General features: G+C 37.6%; 1 protein-coding gene across 2 annotated transcripts in view; it reads right to left on the bottom strand.

Annotated features, from left to right (window-relative positions):
- The window catches only part of NPAS3 (neuronal PAS domain protein 3), a 591199-nt gene that overhangs the window by 547508 nt on the left and 25775 nt on the right, over positions 1–17916 (bottom strand). The window contains exon 1 of one of the 2 annotated variants that reach the window (XM_088057761.1): positions 8256–8389. The exons of the other annotated variant lie outside the window; for it this stretch is intronic. The gene's annotated coding sequence lies outside the window, so the exon portion shown is untranslated. Of the gene's footprint in view, positions 1–8255; positions 8390–17916 lie in introns of those variants that run through there. 2 annotated transcript variants of the gene reach the window in all.

The following is a 17916-nucleotide window of genomic DNA, read 5'->3' as shown; positions in this document are numbered from 1 at the left end:
ACAAAGATGGTAAAGGGCCTAGAGGGAACACCACAGAGAGTGGCTGAGCTCACTTGGTCTGTTCAGCCTGGAAGAGACTGAGGTGAGACCTCACTGCAGTTCCAGCTCCCTGTGAGGGGCAGAGGAGGGGCAGGCCCTGATCTCTGCTCTGTGGTGACAGGGACAGGACCCAAGGGAATGGCTGAGGTTGTGTCAGGGGAGGGTTAGGTTGGATATTAGACAAAGCTTCTTCTTTCCCCAGAGGGTGGTTGGACACTGGAACAGCTCCCCAGGGCAGTGGTCACAGCACCAGCCTGGCAGAGTTCAAGAAGCGTTCAGACATTGCTGTCAGGCCCAGGGTGTGACTCTTGGGGATGTTCCTGTGCAGGGCCAGGAGCTGACAAGTCTCTTTCTACTTGGGGCTTTTAATAATTCTCTGAAAGGCCATACATTGCATACAGCCCCAACACTTTGGTCCTGGATTGCAGTAGTAGATTTTTGGACCTGTTAATCACATTACTTTATGAAAATTAATTTGACCGTAAGAAAGGTCCTATTTCCTTGGCACTAAGCATATGTATGTATCATTAGCGTCCGTGAAAGTTATATGCCCTTCTTGAGAAGGCACTTAAGCAGTTTATAAATGTTTACTTGGACAGGAGACAGAAGAGGAACAAATAATGCAGAATCCTTGGGAATATAACATATTTGGGAAAGTGCTCAGAATAGCTTATCCTTATCCATAGCATGCTTCTTAACTTGCAGTCATTTCATTTTCTTATATTTCTGGTCTTAAGCTGCAAAAACATCAAAAAATGTTCACTTTTGTGGTTTATCATCTTCACTTCTATGATATTCAGATTATTTTTTTTGATTTTTTTTTTTTTACCAGTGCTCTGGCAAACTTATTTCCTGACAGAACTATATTAAGAACAGGAAATTGCTTTGCCTACTGCAGAGTTTGTAATCACTAGCATTTGGAATACCCAATTTTAAAAGTTGTGTCTATTCAATAGGAGAATAAAATGGATCATGAACCCAATTGAAAGAGCTTATATTTCACATCCCAACCAGTCTCATAAATAGCACCCCTACATCAGTAAGAACTAAATTTACTCAAATAAAATGTAATATGTTTGGGGAAATGATTACAAATAATTGGTTATGAGAAAATCTGTTGTGAATTAGTCTTTTTTATTTATTGCCCATTAGCTGCAAATAAATCAGCTTGTTCATAATAATACATTGCATTCTACATCAGTTGCACACTATATTAAATGAGCACATCACTGTGCAAACTTTTGAAATGCCTAAAATAAAGGCTGGGCAAAAGTTTCCATTTACTAATGCTCTAAATGTTAAACAAATTATAAGACCAGTCAGTATGAACAGCATAATATGAACAAGACAGGCAAAGCAATACAGCAAAGCCTCACAGGATATATTGAAGATAACAAACTAAATGCCTCTCACAGCTGTGATTGTACCAGTAGTCCACAATTCAACAGATTTTTGCATCATGTTTATCAGTAGGAAGCCAGCCTGATCTGCTTACAAGTGAATGGAAGGCAGAGCTATGCCCTACCACTTGCCAGGACCCTCCATCTCTGTGTTTTAATTTAAATTAAACTAGAGCAAGTTCTGCCTATGTCATCTCCCTTACATGAGTCCCACATCAAAACCCCACATATTATTGTGCTGCATTTAAGTAATTTTTTTAATATTTTTCAGTATAAGAAACAAATTCAACGTATTTTTAATAGTTTTAACTAAATATTAATATCTTGAAAATTCAAAAGCATTACTGTTTCCCAGTTTACTGAGATGTTTGCTTTTCCAGTAACTTTGGCTAGCTTCCTTTATGCAAAGCTCATTATGGAAAGAGCGAGCAAGTCTTCTTTGTAAAATGGAACATCTTGTCCTTAATCCTTGGATACTCTTAAGGTGTGTCAAGCTAGCCAGGCTGCTTGTTCATATTAGAAATTAAGTATTTGAAGATGCATACCTCTTCAAGGGAAGAAACCCTAAGTTGGTGCAACATTTTTAAGTGCCAGAAGGAAGTAAATCTTTAAAATGTTTGTTACATTGCAAATGCCACTCTGGACTACAAAGAGAAAAAAAACATAGATTTCTGGTAACGGGATTAAAGGCCAAGGCCACAGCTTTATTGAAATACAGTAACTCACACTACAGAATTATCTGACAGCCAATAGTCCTTGCAGCAGTAAATAATAAGAGCTCAAGGCAAAGCACCACATACACTGGACCCCAAAGAAATGCAGTCCAGCCCTAATGTCAAACTCTTAAGTCTATCAATACTGATGAAACTTGTTTTGAGGTATGAAAGATGTAATAACACTTTATATGGCAATAAAACTTTACTTTGCAGTGACTCTTCCTTTCCGGTCTTCTTACTGCACACGTCAAAAAACATTGGTGAAAGTCAGCTTTAACAAAAATTAGAGTGACAACCAGACAAATCAAAAGTATTTGACTGTTCACCACCAAATCCATTCAGAGCGCTGAATGCCTAGCAACTTATCTAAAGTATTCAAGAACTTCTGTCATATTAGATAAGATATAAATTATTACTCAAATTAATCAACGCAAAAAAAAAAAACATGCACACAGTCACTGAAACCACCAGAAATTTGTGAATGCACTAATATACCTTGCTGAAAAAAATCTTAGCCATTTGCTAATTTCTTACCTAATACACCTTGAGCCAGCTTCACAAAATTATTTTAGTAATATTATACAAGGTCAACATTATACTCCTGTACTTCCAGGGTTATAGTTCCCTTTTAACATAATTCAAGAAAAGAGCTCATTCCTCATATTCATTTTAAATATTTTTTACTTGGAATGGAACAACTTAAGTCCATCACTACTGTTTGTCTCCTGCCCTAGAGTATCATTCTGGAAGGAAAGAGACCACTTCTAGCCTTTTTTCAAAAAACATACTCATTATTCTAAGATTTTTATTAGTTTTGTAACTAATAAAAATAAGAATGAGTAAGAAGCAGAACAAAGGTAAATTTTAAAAAAAAATATTAACTTGAAGTGTTATGTCCTCAGGCAAAAATGCTGGGAAGAGCTGATTTTGCCAGTAATTAATATTACCTTGAACAAGATATTAAAATATTTTGTTTATATAGTGGTTTTACTTGTCCACATAAAGACGAACCAAGCAATATTTCAGTTCAAACATAAAATAAGATGGGAAAACTTTGATCTTTAAGGTCCCTTCTAACACAAACCATTCTATGATTCGATGAACTTGAAATCCACAAATAGGAAGGACAGTAAACCCTCCTCAAAATCTGCAGGTATAGGAGTCACTGCAACAGGTACATAGTCTGATTTAACAGGGCTCTTCTCACCACCACTTACAGGCTCCTACTACACACTGTTGTCTGCTAAAATACATAAGCAAATAAAAGGCTCATCATTCTCAGTCACACAAAGGTGATAGACCAGGAACTGTTTTTCTTACCTGTAAAATAATGACCTGTGTTAATATACATGCATTGTTCTCAGTCACACAGAGCTCCTGCTCTTTTTCAAGAAGATCTGCAAACTACTGCAATGTTCTGAGCATTTGAGAAACAAATTACTCATGTGTAACAGCAGCTCCAGCTCCGGATGTGTGCATTCACTTGAGTACCCATGCCTTTCCCTCCTGGTGGCTCTTCAACTTAGCACATAGTACATAATTTTTGTCACTGTTAGCTGAAGGCACTGCTGTCACTTGAAGACCTCATTTAAACTCTGCAGCATATCTACAGACTATTTCACAAGCTGCTGCTGCTGCTACTGACTTCAGGCTAGCTGCTACAGGTCACAAGGGTCACTAAAGACAGGTCGGTCACTAGGATCAATTCTCCCTTCACAAAGATGCACACAAGAAAAGAAGTGGTGGGAAACCCAGGGCAGGTGTGCCATCCCCACAATCTTTATATCAGCAGCACCTATCAGGTGGTAGAAGTCAATTCCCATGCAGGTGGGGATCCCTGGTTTTGGCTAAGACACTGTGCCTTTAAAAGAAACAGCTCACTGGAAACAAAACATTTCTGCTTCAGTATTTTGCTATTCCTGGTAAGGGGAATAACCTTTCAATATTTTTGCAACTGCTATGAGGCTTAAACAGAGGAAATCCTACTTGGATATCTTTTAAACCAGAATAACCTGCCAAAATATTCAGGGGAAAGAGCTCATGATAGTGTTATATTCTTTTCTGAAAGCTTAATTTAGACAACTACCAGCAGATCCCTTCATGGACACAGCAAAATCTTAAACTCTCTCTATTTGACTGTGCTAGCCTAAGGCATTAAGTTCAATCCACCATGTTGCACCTCAGTAACTCGACACAGACTAGCAAATTCTTACAGTCAGCTTCCCCAAGGGATTTGTTAAGTTTCACATACATTTAGTTGTGCAGTTGGCCTGTTCAAATTGATAAACTTGTTGCTCAGTGCTTGCAGATTTTGTCACTAGGAAAAATAAGTACTGGAGTGGGGGAAGGGAGGCTACTATGGTTCAGTAATAACTTTTAAAAAAATAATAATTACACATGCATTACTGCTCCTCTCTCTTCTTGAAGAGACATTTATTTTGCAGAAAAGACAGGCAAATACTCTGGTGATGGGCACATTAAAAATGCCACAGATAGACAAGATGAATGTCATTAATGTGTGAAAAATGAATAGAGCAGACAGACACAAAAATTCTATTCAATCCTATCAAATATAAAGAAATAATTCACCACATGAATATCCTGTGTATCTGAACAATACACATATATAATATGCAGGTTACTGATAAAGACTTCAGTCTGGAAAAGCACTTAAACATTCTTACTTTTTAGTAAGTGAGCAGTGCATTGGAATCAATAAAATTACTCTCTGGATTAAAGTGTATGTCTTAATATTTTTTTTTGGTTGAAGACTATATGACCCACATGTAACTGTTAGATTACTTTAATAATGTTGTAACCTGTCATAGTGATGTTTATGGTATTACTGAGTAAAAGTAACTTCCCTCCCATCCAACTGATGCTTATGGGTATAAAAATTACTAGCCTATGCTATGTACATCATGAAGCAAACCAGTTCAACCCAGTAGCTGCAATGGCTTTTGTCAGCATTGGCAGAAGAAAAATGGAGCAGAAAAGCAGCAGGTAACAGGCTGAAGAAATAAGAAGCATGAGGAGCCTCCTTTCCAGAAGGGTAGCTGTATGGACCTACAGCAAGCACAAAGCCTGTGGTGCTGGCAAGAAAAACCAGGCATGGTCACAGAATCAAACCGAAGGAAGATATGATGTCTCTTTTCATCAGTCTTCAGAACACACAAATTAAAACTCTCTGTATCCTGCAGAGCTCCTCAATTACTTGTCATTACTATTGTGTGAGACAGAAAGCATTTAGTCCTCAGTGTGTAGCACAGATAGCACACCAGACTTCTCTTTCAGCTATAGAGTCATGTATTTTGATAACAACCCAAAAAGAAGCAATTCCTTTCTCCATCTTTCCTCAGATGCCTTTGTTATAAAATATAAAAAGCCTTATTATCAATCCTTGCACCTAAACTGCACAAGGATTTCCAATGATGAGATTAATTTACAAAGTTGATGCATTGCAATACCAATGACAGAGGCACCTAAAGGAGTGCCTTAGCTTCATAGTTCTGCAGGGATTGCTGATCTGCAGTTTGTGAGATATTCTTAACAGTTACAGGCTTACAAACAGTATGTGATTGTCCTTGTGACTTGTCCAAGCTGAAGATATTCCCATTTCTTATTCCCATTTCTGAAATGGGAATGTCTTCAAAGAAACCCAAAGTGTCCACATAGCCTTTTTTTTTTTATAATATGTTAAAAAGATCAAGTTTATTTTGCAGTATGTAAACTGCATTTCTTTAACAGACAAAATAATCCCAACAGAAATACACAGTTTCCAAAGTAGGATAAAGAGCACTTAAGTTATAAAGACTCAATAAAGCTAAGAGAAAATATAGACATGTATATCAGAGGCTATTCAGGACACAGATCCTATAGGGTCAAGTGTTTTAGACAAGTTTAAAGACAAGTTTTGAGGCAGAGTTTACCTACAAGCAAATTGGTATTTAGGTGCAACAAGATATGACTTAATCTTATTTTCAGAGGCAGTTATGATACCTGGGCCAATAAACAAAATTGAATTAAGTACAGGCTAACATCAGGCCTATCTCAGAAAACAACTCCACAAACAACAAATGAAAACGCCCAAACAGACAAACAAAACTACACTAAAACCCCATCACCAAAACAAACCAACACCCAAACCCCAAAATACTTCCAGTCTGGGGTCTGTGCATCCTGCTTTTTCTAACTCACAAGCAAGGTGTCTTTGTAAGCAGACCAGAAGCTTTCACCACACTGCACCTGACCTCTGAAGAAACAGGAGTTCATCATCTGCTGACTCAGTGACTAGAACTTCACAAGCAATGAAGAGCTAAATCTGGGGCAGCTACACCTGTCTTCATACTTGAACATAACAATTGTCAGCTCGTGAAAGAGAATCTATACTGAAGGGAAAATTCCTCTTGCCAGAGCACAAAAGAGTTAAACAACAGCCCATCTGCAGTAACCTGTCTTTCGTAACTACACCACTGTATGTACTCCAACAAAGGTTTTATACCTACTCAATGACATATTTAATTTGGAAAAAGTGATGAAACAACCCACACATTTTCCCCCCTTCAACTTGCTGTATTTTCAAGATGCAAACCTCTAGTACAGTTATAGATTACTGATAACCAAACTTCTAAACACCTTGTAATTACTTACTTGTCCCAAATTAATGTTAAAGGATTGCCTTTATTCTGCATAAAGGAATGAAGGTACTGATAACAGCTTTGCCATTTGATATGAAACTTTCCTCTGAAACGTGTATAAAATGTCATTTGCATAGAAATTTTATTTAATTATTTTTTTTCTATGGACACAATGTTCAGCTTGTCTTTCAAATACTAGGACTGGCGTATCAACTAATCTAAATGACAGTGATAGCCTAGTTAAACACACAGTACACTTGGGAGATTGAAAGGATCTTCCTCAAAAAAACTTAGTTTGTGCAGTCCATTTCAAAAAGAATTCTCCTAAGGTGGATATGAGCCACCTTTTTCAGGAAGAATGGAGTCTCCCACCAAAATGCAAGCACTGATTGAACAGCTATGTAAAATGTACTTCACATGTTTGGAAGAATAACTGTGGGAGCTCTCATTTAAAGAGGTACGGTACCTAGTTTATCTACTCAATTGAGCTATCTATAATTCTCATTTCAAGCCAGTTGTAGTTTATTGCTAAACTGAAGGTTTCTGTACTGCCCTAAGTTGGTGTTCCTGCGTGAGAATATCACAATTTTCAGACAAGAATCTGTTTGCTATCTTTAGTCAGTTCTTCAGCAATTCTTCACATCTTTCAGAATGAGGCAAGCATGAACCAGAAAACTATCACCTATAATACTTATAAAGATCTATGATCCTATTGATAAACAGGATTCTGAGTAATGGTAAATTTTGTTTTATTTTTTTATTTTATTATTTTTATTTGTTTTATTTTATTTATTTTATTATTTTTATTTTAATTATAAAATTGTGAAATCCTCAATCATTGGTGGCCAATGAAAAAATGCATTAATTAGTCACTACAGAAGTAAAATAATTCCTACTGAATATAAGCCTACTACAGTCCTACTATTCTTGTCACTAGTCACAGGGCTTCCTTTTATGAAGCTTTCATCAGTAATTTAACTCCTCACACCGTAAGCACAGACTGCATCTTGCAAAACTAGCCCTTCAAAACACTAAATTCCTCCTCTCAAACATAATTTTTATCAAGTATCACAAATGCTTAGCTTTCCAAGAGGTGTTATTTGATTTCTGAATATGATCCACCCTCTGAAGACAGAAATACAGTTTTCTCAAGAATCACAATGACAAGAAAACAAAACAGACAGTAAAGTCTCAGTCCTCCTAATTTATTCAAGACTTTTTACTCCATACACTTTGATTCTAATATCAAATTAAAAATTTCTGCATGTGATATATTTGATATCAGAGGACTTCTGAGGAAGAAATCACAGCAGAACAAGACAAAGACCACCACTGTGTTTTTCTGTGAATTCAGATAGCCAAACTGATGATTTTTACCACTAATGCTTGCAGCATCAATGTTACGCAATAAGGGAAAATTCCACCAAGGAGGAAACAGAGAGAAATAAAGCAAGGTTACCTACCTATACTTATATGGAACAGGTCATAGCATATTGAGGAGTGGAAGCCAAGAACACCAAACACCCTATTCCTGCAAGCATTTTCTAGATCAGCCATCTCTCTAGAAACATCCCCCCAATAGCTCACAGTCAGCTCTGGGAGCCAGCAGGTTAGAGCCAAACCCACCTGTAGCATCCACCTGTTTTACTGCAGGGTCTCCACATACAATGGCCCTAATAATGACTCAGCTGGGTAAGTTGCTCTGAGCAGTTAACAGCAGATCCTGCTACAACACACAGCTAACCTAGCACTCCTGTGGTGTTGTCTTCTCCACTGCTTGTTGCGCAAGAAAAATAGGCACAGGCACCGGCTTAGCCGCCTCCTTTGCCACACTGATATATGATGTACTTTCTGAACCCTACAGCTGTTTCAAATCTGACTAAAATTAGACCAGACAGCAAATTCTTCAGTGAACTACAGGGTTACTGAACCAGCAGAGCTGCAAGACAGCAAAGGGAAACCAAAGCCATTTCTATGCACTGACTCCATCCTCCACACAATTGAGATATAACCCATAAATTATGTTTACAGTTAAGCCATGAATTGATGCTGACCTCTCCTGTACTTTGCTTTTGTCCACCTGTAAAATGGGAATGATAGTAGTGGACTATGTCCATCAGGACAATAAAAAAGTGTTTATTACCATCTGTAGCATCACACTACAGTTCAGGTAGCATAGTAATATATATATAAGAATACAAGTAAACATAGAAACCTATATAGCATAAAGTGGTTTGAAATCTCCAGATGTCCCTCCTAAAAATTTGAAGACAAACTAGAAAAATACAGTGATAAAATAACAGAATAAAAGTAGGTGTGGTGCAGGAATTTCCAATTTTTTAACTTTTTTTTTTTTTTTAAGTGTGCAGAACAGGTGCAGCAAGTATCATTTCCCACCTGCTGGTTGGCCCACCTGCTGTCTGCCTGATGGTTCTATCTTCACTACCTTAGTATTTATTTTCAGTATGCAAAGTTAAAGATAATAACATAAATTTTTTTGTGTTTTTTACTCTCAGTATATTCTAGGTATCTCCCCAAATAACTCTATCAAATGCAACATTGTTGCTCTTACAGATAATAGTAAAACAAAAACACACAAAAATTCTTCTCTGAAATATTCTGTTGTATAGAGCTGACTTTCTGCAGAGAGTCCATACAAAAAAATTATGTCTCCCTTATTCTGTTTTACTTTTCATATATTGTGTGATGCTTCTCAAGCTGCCAGATGTGAAAGGGGTGGTGTCTTATTTGGTATGAGACATTGCATGGATTCCTTGAATAGGTACCCAGTGTAGAAGGGCTGACAACTGGAGCAATAAAAATCTCTTGAGATGCATGGCAAGAATAATAAAATAGTAATAATAACAATAAATGCCAAGGTGTAAGTTTTCCTGGTTTTAAGCCTATCAGGTTTTCAGAGTCTCAATAAAGTTTTTGGCTGAGTGAGAAAAACATAAGCCAGGATACTAGGGCATTTGATGTAAAACATTGTGTCTCATTAACTCATAATTAGATGAGAATTAGCAACATTATAGCAATTCTCCCTTATCCTGCAATTCTCTCTCTCCACACACTATTCACACAGATATTTACAGAACTGGGGAAACTTACAAGGAAACTTGCATTTCTGAAAAAGATCGGTAATTCCCTGGTTCTGTTCAGTGCTGCAGTTCTGTGGATACTCAGATTACTGGACACCTCGGTTCATCTCTCCCCCAGCTCACCTGGGCTCCCACCCAAAGATTGCTGGGTGAGAAAGGTCCAGAGCAGGCAGCATACTTCCAGGAGGGAATGCAAGTGCCTCCCCACAGCCTAGCCACTTAAACAGCCATGCTTGCTCCCCTTTCAGCTAATGCTGCCACTTCAGGGAACAGTTCTCATTTCTCCGCTTAGATCACAGACTCTTTTTGTTAGTTTAATTTATTAAAAGGAAACCTAAATTTAAGGGAACTCATAATCAGCACTAAAACCTAGATGACACCTGCAGCGTATGGCCCGTACCCACATAGCACAGCTGCACTGCTAAGAAAGTCTCACTGATGATGGGGACTGGCAGCTCTCCCAGCTTCCAGTCTTCCATGCCTTGAGTGAAAGATATGACTGACATCTGCATTTGTGAAATCCCTGCCACCACACACTCACAAGGACAATGTTTGGACCTCTATTCTGTCCCACAAATCCATGTAGGTTTTCACAGCAATGCACCAGTGGTTTGATATGAAAGCATTTCTATCTGATCATGTGAACTTAAACTTCCCTTCTCACTGAAGCTGAAGTGCATCTTAAGCCTTCTCTTTTTTTGACAAGAAATCTATTGATCTGCAATGAGTAATTGTTCACTAACAATACAAGAATTAATTAAATTTGGAGTTTCATGATTCTGTACAGTGAGATCCCTACATTTATAACTTGAACAATGCTTAATTCAAAACAGTAACTAATTTCACTACTTTTATTTTACAGTTTATTCTGTGTACTTTGTTAGTTTAGAAGATACTTCCTTAAGCGTCACCTTTTGTTTTTGCTGTTTTTAAAAATTTTCCAGTTCTTTCTTTGACTGGCCCAAGTGCCAGTGAAAATTATACCATGCCAAAGAATAATGTAAAGGCTACTGTCCCAGCAATAATGTATTTGTTCTTGCTCAAGAAAAAGGAACACTTTCATAAATGCGTAAGTTGTGAGAATAATTCACTTTGGTTATCAACACTACATGAAAAAATATATTGAGGTCAGACAAAACAGAAATTAACAATTGACAGTGACAAAACCTTAGGATTTTTGCACTGAGCAAATGTCTTTCTTACAACTTTCTCACATCTAGAGTAATGTGTTAACTTTTCTGTATCTATGTACTTTTTATATTCCGATTCCAAATTTTTCAATCTTTACCTGTGGCTACTTGCATTTCAGCACACAACAAAACAGCAGTTTATTTTACTGTGCTGTTAAACAGGGCATCATTTTATTATTTTAAAGAAATCACTTCTAAAAAGTCCAATAAATCAATGTTTCTTAAAGATAAAAGTTTGCAGAAATGTTATTTGCTGTTTTTTTCTTAACCGGCTTTCTGTTTAGCATTAATTTTAAATGTAATGTTATTTCAGTCAACTAATACTTTTAAGCATGCTGAATAGTGTGGAACATTCCTTTATTCTGATGTCATGCAGAAAGCATTTTTCTCAGAAGACATCTTTTGTAGTTGTAACCAAAAGGCAAAAGAAACTGGAGATCTCAAAAGGTGGGGGAAGGCGGGGGTGGGGGGGCTGGTAAAGGCTTAAAACTCCTCAATCCTGTCACTTCTAAAACTGTATTAGAACCACACATATTTTTTGGCAGTGACATCTTAAAATAGTCCCTTATAAGCCAACACTTCTTTGCGACATTCAAGGTATTATACCCATTTTTACAGGTTTTGACTAAAAATTCCTTGCATTATTGTACTGTATCACAGGGAAGTTCGCTATAGTTTCATGAAAGACGTTTTCATTTCTGACTGGCATCTTCTCAATAGCAGGGGGCCCAGGCATACCGCTCTCTTCCAGGCAAACCTTTCTGCTCTTAAACAGTACAGCATTCATAATTTTCTTTCAGCACCGCAGGGCAGCTACACAGAGAAGTTTCTGCAACTAAATAGGTTACATCACAGACAAGTCCACTATTTGGCCAAGGTGTAGAACATAAATACACCACTCACTCAGTTCTGGACCTTACAAAAATACAATGTTATCTACCCCAAAGACATGCATTTTCACATTCAGCCTGGTATGCTGTGTATTTTAATGTGTTTATTATCACTCCCAATTAGGTACATGAAAGAGAAAAATCAACTACAGAATAAAGGAAACTTCAAAAACTTAACAGGATAAATGTGTGTACTGGCAATAACTTTTCTGTCTGCAAATACTCTGAATTCTCACTGTATGAAACTGTACTTCATGCTGGATGTTACTTCCTAGGCTGTCTTACAGGCATAAACATAAAGGGAAGGCATAATAAGGTAAAATTGCTGAAAAGTGTCATCAGTGTGATTCAGGAAAAAGAACTTCTCTTATGGGAAGGAAACTTTGGGTGATCCCAAGATAAATTATGAAGTTATAATTGAGAAAACTTTGATGTCATCATATTCTAGTCTATTGGAACATTCCACCAAGGTTTATTTAGAAAAGGAAAATAAAGCATTTTGCAAGCACTTTTAAAAAGCTTTTAATTTGAATAGTTCTAGTTGATAGTTGTGTACTCAAAATCATACAATATGCTGAGTTGGAAGGGACCTACAAGGATCATCAAAGTCATCTCCTGGCTTTGCACTATACCATCCCAAGGATCACACCATGGGCCTGAGTGGTGTCTAAACACTTCCTGAACTCTGTCAGACTTGGAGCTATGACTACTTCCCTGGGGAGTTTGTTCCAGTGTTCTACCACCTTTCTGGATGAAGAACTTTTCTTAATATCTGATTAGAATGTTAAACCCAGCCTTAACAAAGATGTCACTGAACCAGGGAAAATGTCACGTGTTATCAGAGTTACACGCTACAAATGCAGAGATATATGTACATAGCCTGTTTGAACTGAGAAATTCCAGCTGTTGTTGCAACCACGAGTAATAACACACAATGTACACAAACTTCTGTGTACTTCTTAGAAATAAAGACACTTTAGGTTGTGCATGTTATTTGGTATTATTACTGAACTGAGATACAGGTGATGTGTGTGTGTGTTTGTGTGTATATATATGTATATGTGTATATGTATATGTATATGTATATGTATATGTATATGTATATGTATATGTATATGTATATGTATATATGTATATATGTGTATATATATGTGTGTGTGTATATGTGGATAGATAGATAGATAGATAGATAGATAGATAGATAGATAGATATACATATATATAAAGTAAAATAATACACAGTTGATAAAGATGTTACCTTACCAACCATAATAAACTCCTTTTAATTTTCTGAATACCTACCAATTAGTACACCAGCTACAATATATTCTGCCAAAAACATACCGTGTTTCAAGTAGGCAAACACCACATAATTGTCAAAAAACTGCAATGCTAAAACAGGAGAAGCCTGGTTTTTGTTATCTTTTCTTAAGAAATATCTCTGGAACACATTCTGCCAGAGGTAGGACTTGGGAGAACCTTGACTTTTCATGTGTAATTTGGAACTGGGATCCCAGTTTCTTCCTGTGGAATGAAGGAAACATGCTCCAAGCAGATCTATAATACTAAATCAAGCTAAATCAAATCCTTAGGGTTGGTAGGGGCCTCTGGAGATCAGTTAGTCCAACCTCCCTGCCAAGGCAGGGTCACCTAGAGCAAGTTACACAGAAACACGTCCAGCTGGGGTTTGAATGTCTCCAGATAGGGAGACTTGACAACCTCTCTGGGCAGCCTGCTCCAGTGCTCTGCCACCTTCAGAGTAAAGAAGCTGTTTCTCATGTTGAGGGGGAAGCCCCTGTGTTTTAGTTCATGACCACTCCTCCTCATCCTGTCGCTGGGCACCACTGAAGAGTGACACCATCCTCTCAGCACCTGCCTCTGAGATATTTCTGTGCCTTAATGAAATCCCCTCTCAGTCTTCTCCAGACTAAACAGGTCCAGCTCCCACAGTCTCTCCTCAGAGACAGATGCTCCAGACCCTAAATCATCTCTGTGGCCTCCACTGGACACTCTCCAGTAGCTCCTTGTCTTTCTTGTACCGAAGAGCCCAGGACAGGACACAGCACTCCAGATGTGGCCTCACCAAGGCCAACCGGGAGAGGATCACATCTCTCAACCCTCTGGCCACACTCTTCCCAATACACCCCAGGATAGTAAGACCTATTACTTTAATACACTCCTCCAGCGACAGGAAGAGATGTGACTGTTACTCCCATTCAAAAGAAAAAATATTTAAAAATATCTTTAAGCATTGTATCATCCTATTACCATTGCTGGGAATATCCATCATTGCTTCAATGGGAAAAAATGTTTTTCCACTTTCAGTTTTCCTTCTACAGGCTCAACACAGCTACAAAAGAGTACATGGCTTATGCATCAGTAGAAATGGCAGCTAAGTTCCAGATGTAGGGTCCTCTTTGCTGGTGATCCATAAACCAGAAAGAATACAGGTAGACTTTCAGATTCCAGGTTGAGTTTGGGCACTAGCAGTCAAGAAAAACACCTCTTCACTTACTCCTTTTTCCCTTTAATTCTATAAAATAAATGAAATTATTGCAGGAAAGACAATCCTCTGCTTCATGCTAACATTTTTTTAAGAGTAGTTTTTGCTTTAAAAAACATCATGCACTGAATGCACAGTGCTAGCCTGTTGTCCACCACAAGTACTGTGCCATGTGCTTACTAAAAAGAGCATTAAAACATAGAAGGAAAAAAAAATGGGGCTGCTTTTGAAGGAAATCATGCTAAAAAACTTAAGAGAAGCAGTCCAAAATCAAGAGTTCTAAATGTGAAAATAATGTAAGATTCTCAGCCTCAAGCAGGATGGCTGAACAGATGAAAGCAAAAAAGGGCAGTGTTTCTGCATGTTTCTCAAGCATTGCTTTTGCGTTGCTTTGGATGATTAACAACCCAAACAAAAAAAAATAGACTGTTTTGTGTTTTAATCATTCAGTCGTCTTGAAATTATTATTTCCCCTCAAAACTTAAATTAATGTGCAATACAGACATTCGATACTAGAAGGGACTACACAGCACCATGAAAGTTAAGCAATAATATGGTGTACCTGTATGTTCTTGGAAGATATACCACATAACCTTTTAAGTTGGAACTCAGTAGAATAAACTAGAACTATACACAAATGATCACGAGCATGTAAAGACATGTATCTATGAAAAATACTGCAGAATAGCCCCCATGATCAGTGGGAAGACAATGCTGAAAATGAAGTTTACCTCCTACACCCTTAAAAAAAAAAAGGCATAAATTACTATGTGATTTTGTTCCACAAACTCAATGGTAGCAGTCCTCCCCAACCTTCCTGCTACGTAGCCCCTTAAATGACACTTAACTATGACTAACATTTAACAGTGCAAGTTCTTCATTTTCTTCTACTAGTCACCCCTAAAGTTTATCATTCTTCATATTTATAACATACCCACCAAAAGCAAAAATTCAGTGTCGTTCATAACGCTTTGAAAGAGAGGCAGCTTCACAAATGATAGGAACCTTGGGGCATTTAAAATTGAATGCATTTTTAAAATTACTTTAAATTTCAGCTACAGACTGTAGCTAGGCCTGCTTGCCTAAAGATAATGCTCTGTATTACCATGCCATAGATCTGGGTTAAATTTCCAGCCTCCCAAGCTGGCACAACCTGGGGTGAGACTAGTACCTCTTGTTATCGTGCAAGCACCACTTCAGCCGATTAAGGAGCAGCACTGTTCAGCTCTGAAGAGAATCTCATCCTCCTCACCAAGAAGCTGTGTCTTTGAGCACAGAGAGAGGTTAAAAACAGGGTTGAAATGGAGTATATCCTCAGGGCTCCATCAGGGACATGAAAGACAACCCCAGAAAGTATGTTATATGACAACAAAGACATCAAATAATTTGAGCGGAATAGCTGCCTCCTACCTCTACAAGTTTCCCTGGCACTTCCATATGCAAACAGTACCTTTTTCCCCTTCCATCACAAGATTTTTGTGTATTGCTCTTACATGCTATGAAACAGCTGCTGTATTTCAATCCAGATAGCTAAATTACAATGGTGGATTAAGTTATTCACATGTAATGGATCAATTACCAGCATCTTCTGTACTCAGTGAAAAACAGAAACTACTTGTAAGAGGGCATGTGTAGAAAGCAAGCAGCTGGGTTCAAGTGTTGCTACTTAGTCCTAACACTCCCAGTCCTAAAACGTCACACAGTCTTGTGCACTAAGCCCCGGTAAGAAGTTCAAAATTTAATTTACATTAAGGAATGGAGGGATTTGTTTCACTACTCCCAGGTACCAGTTAAACATTCAAATTATTCTTGTTACAATGATAAACACTCTAAGTGAGTAAATGTGTGGTATTTCCAGAGATTCAAAGACAGTCCAGACACAGGAAAGCATTTCACATGGTTCTTGCCTGCTTTCTGAAGAGAAACAAAGAAATTACAAACTTGAACGGCTTCTTGCAAAGCAGTTAGGGATCCTTTAGAAAGAGAGGTACCATCACACTACACGGTGTTGAAAGACAATGCTGCTACACTCAGGCTCATGGTACAGGCTTTGTATCTGATGGCTTTAAAGCTTTGTAGTGTGACTACTTGGCTTGAAATCTGATTTTCTCCATTAATGCAGTTATATACAAAAGAAAAATGACTTTCAGATTAAGGTAAGCAGCTGCATAGTAACAGTGGGAGTAAAACCAGCATCTGTGGTCTTGTGCAAATCAGTATTAGTTTAAGACTGGATATTGACAAACAAATGGCTGAAAGGCTACATACTTGCTGGAATATAGAAAAAGCCAAAAAGGCCAGCGCTAAAGTGCCTAAAAATTTGAAAGATATATACTGCTGAAAATTAAATTGAAATACGTTTTCTAAATACCCTCTGCAACATAAGTGGCCTGTATCTTCTTTCAAGACGGAGTATCAGTTTATTTCAAATTTAGAGATATTGGCCTTGATTCAAATTCATGGCAGTTATAGAAACCAATGTTCCATGGCTTGATTCAGGTGGCAAGCATTAAATCTTTTTCCTGCTGTCATGCAACAACAACTTTAATACAAATTAGCACTGCCAAACTCAGTTTCCTGAGCTCAGAAGTCCTTGATGCTACTCCCTGAATTTTATTCATACTTTCACACGGATTGTGCTTTGCTGAAATTGTTGTAGCTGACAAGAAACAAAAAAAAAAAAAAAAAACAATTTAACAACACTGGATTCAGTATTATAATTCATGACATTATAGAAAATTTAGCATGCAGCTCTTCATTATTTTTTTAACCGAGGTAAAGCTCAATCAAATCTACACAATGTTTGTGGGGAGGTTTTAACATGTAAATTTGGTTTATACTAGTCAGATCTTCCCCTCAGACCATTTGTTTATGCTGAACCTAATCTTGCTAGTCAACAATAACTCATTTTTCAAGATACCAATTTGACTTTTACAATGGCCTTCTTAGAGTTCAAGACAAAACCATCCACTCCTCTGAAAATACAAGGCAACAAACCAAAATCAACAATTTTTCTCAGTTTTCCTTCTCAACAGGAATATACAATTAACTAAACTTGACACTCCAGACAACTCAGAATGAGATCCAGAGGGTAGATGTGAGTCAGAGAAAGCATATTTCCATTTAAGAAAGAACCCTCTGTTTCTCCAATCAGCCACTCCAGACTGATGTGCCCTTAATTGCAGAGTTCCACAGAAAAGAGTGGGAAATGCCAATGAGTACCTAAGCCTCCTTGGTTTCCATGGCCATGCTCAAAAAACCCTGGCAAAAATTTGCATTTCAAGGAACGCCCAGTTCCAATTCCTTGTGACTCCCATAGAAGTAAACCAAAATCCAAAACCACTTCCTAGCAAAATTTCTGCCAAACCAGTTAACTCCCTGTAACTTGAAAATGAACAACTCATTCTATCTGAATTCAGACTTCAATTTACAGCCAGTCA

Source organism: Pseudopodoces humilis, chromosome 7 (assembly GCF_049639895.1).
Source record: "Pseudopodoces humilis isolate 2021_Gansu_Grassland_sample_001 chromosome 7, ASM4963989v1, whole genome shotgun sequence".
NCBI classification, from domain to species: Eukaryota; Metazoa; Chordata; class Aves; order Passeriformes; family Paridae; genus Pseudopodoces; species Pseudopodoces humilis.
The sequence above is the reverse complement of the archived record's forward strand: the minus strand, read 5'-3'. Positions and strand labels throughout refer to the sequence as shown.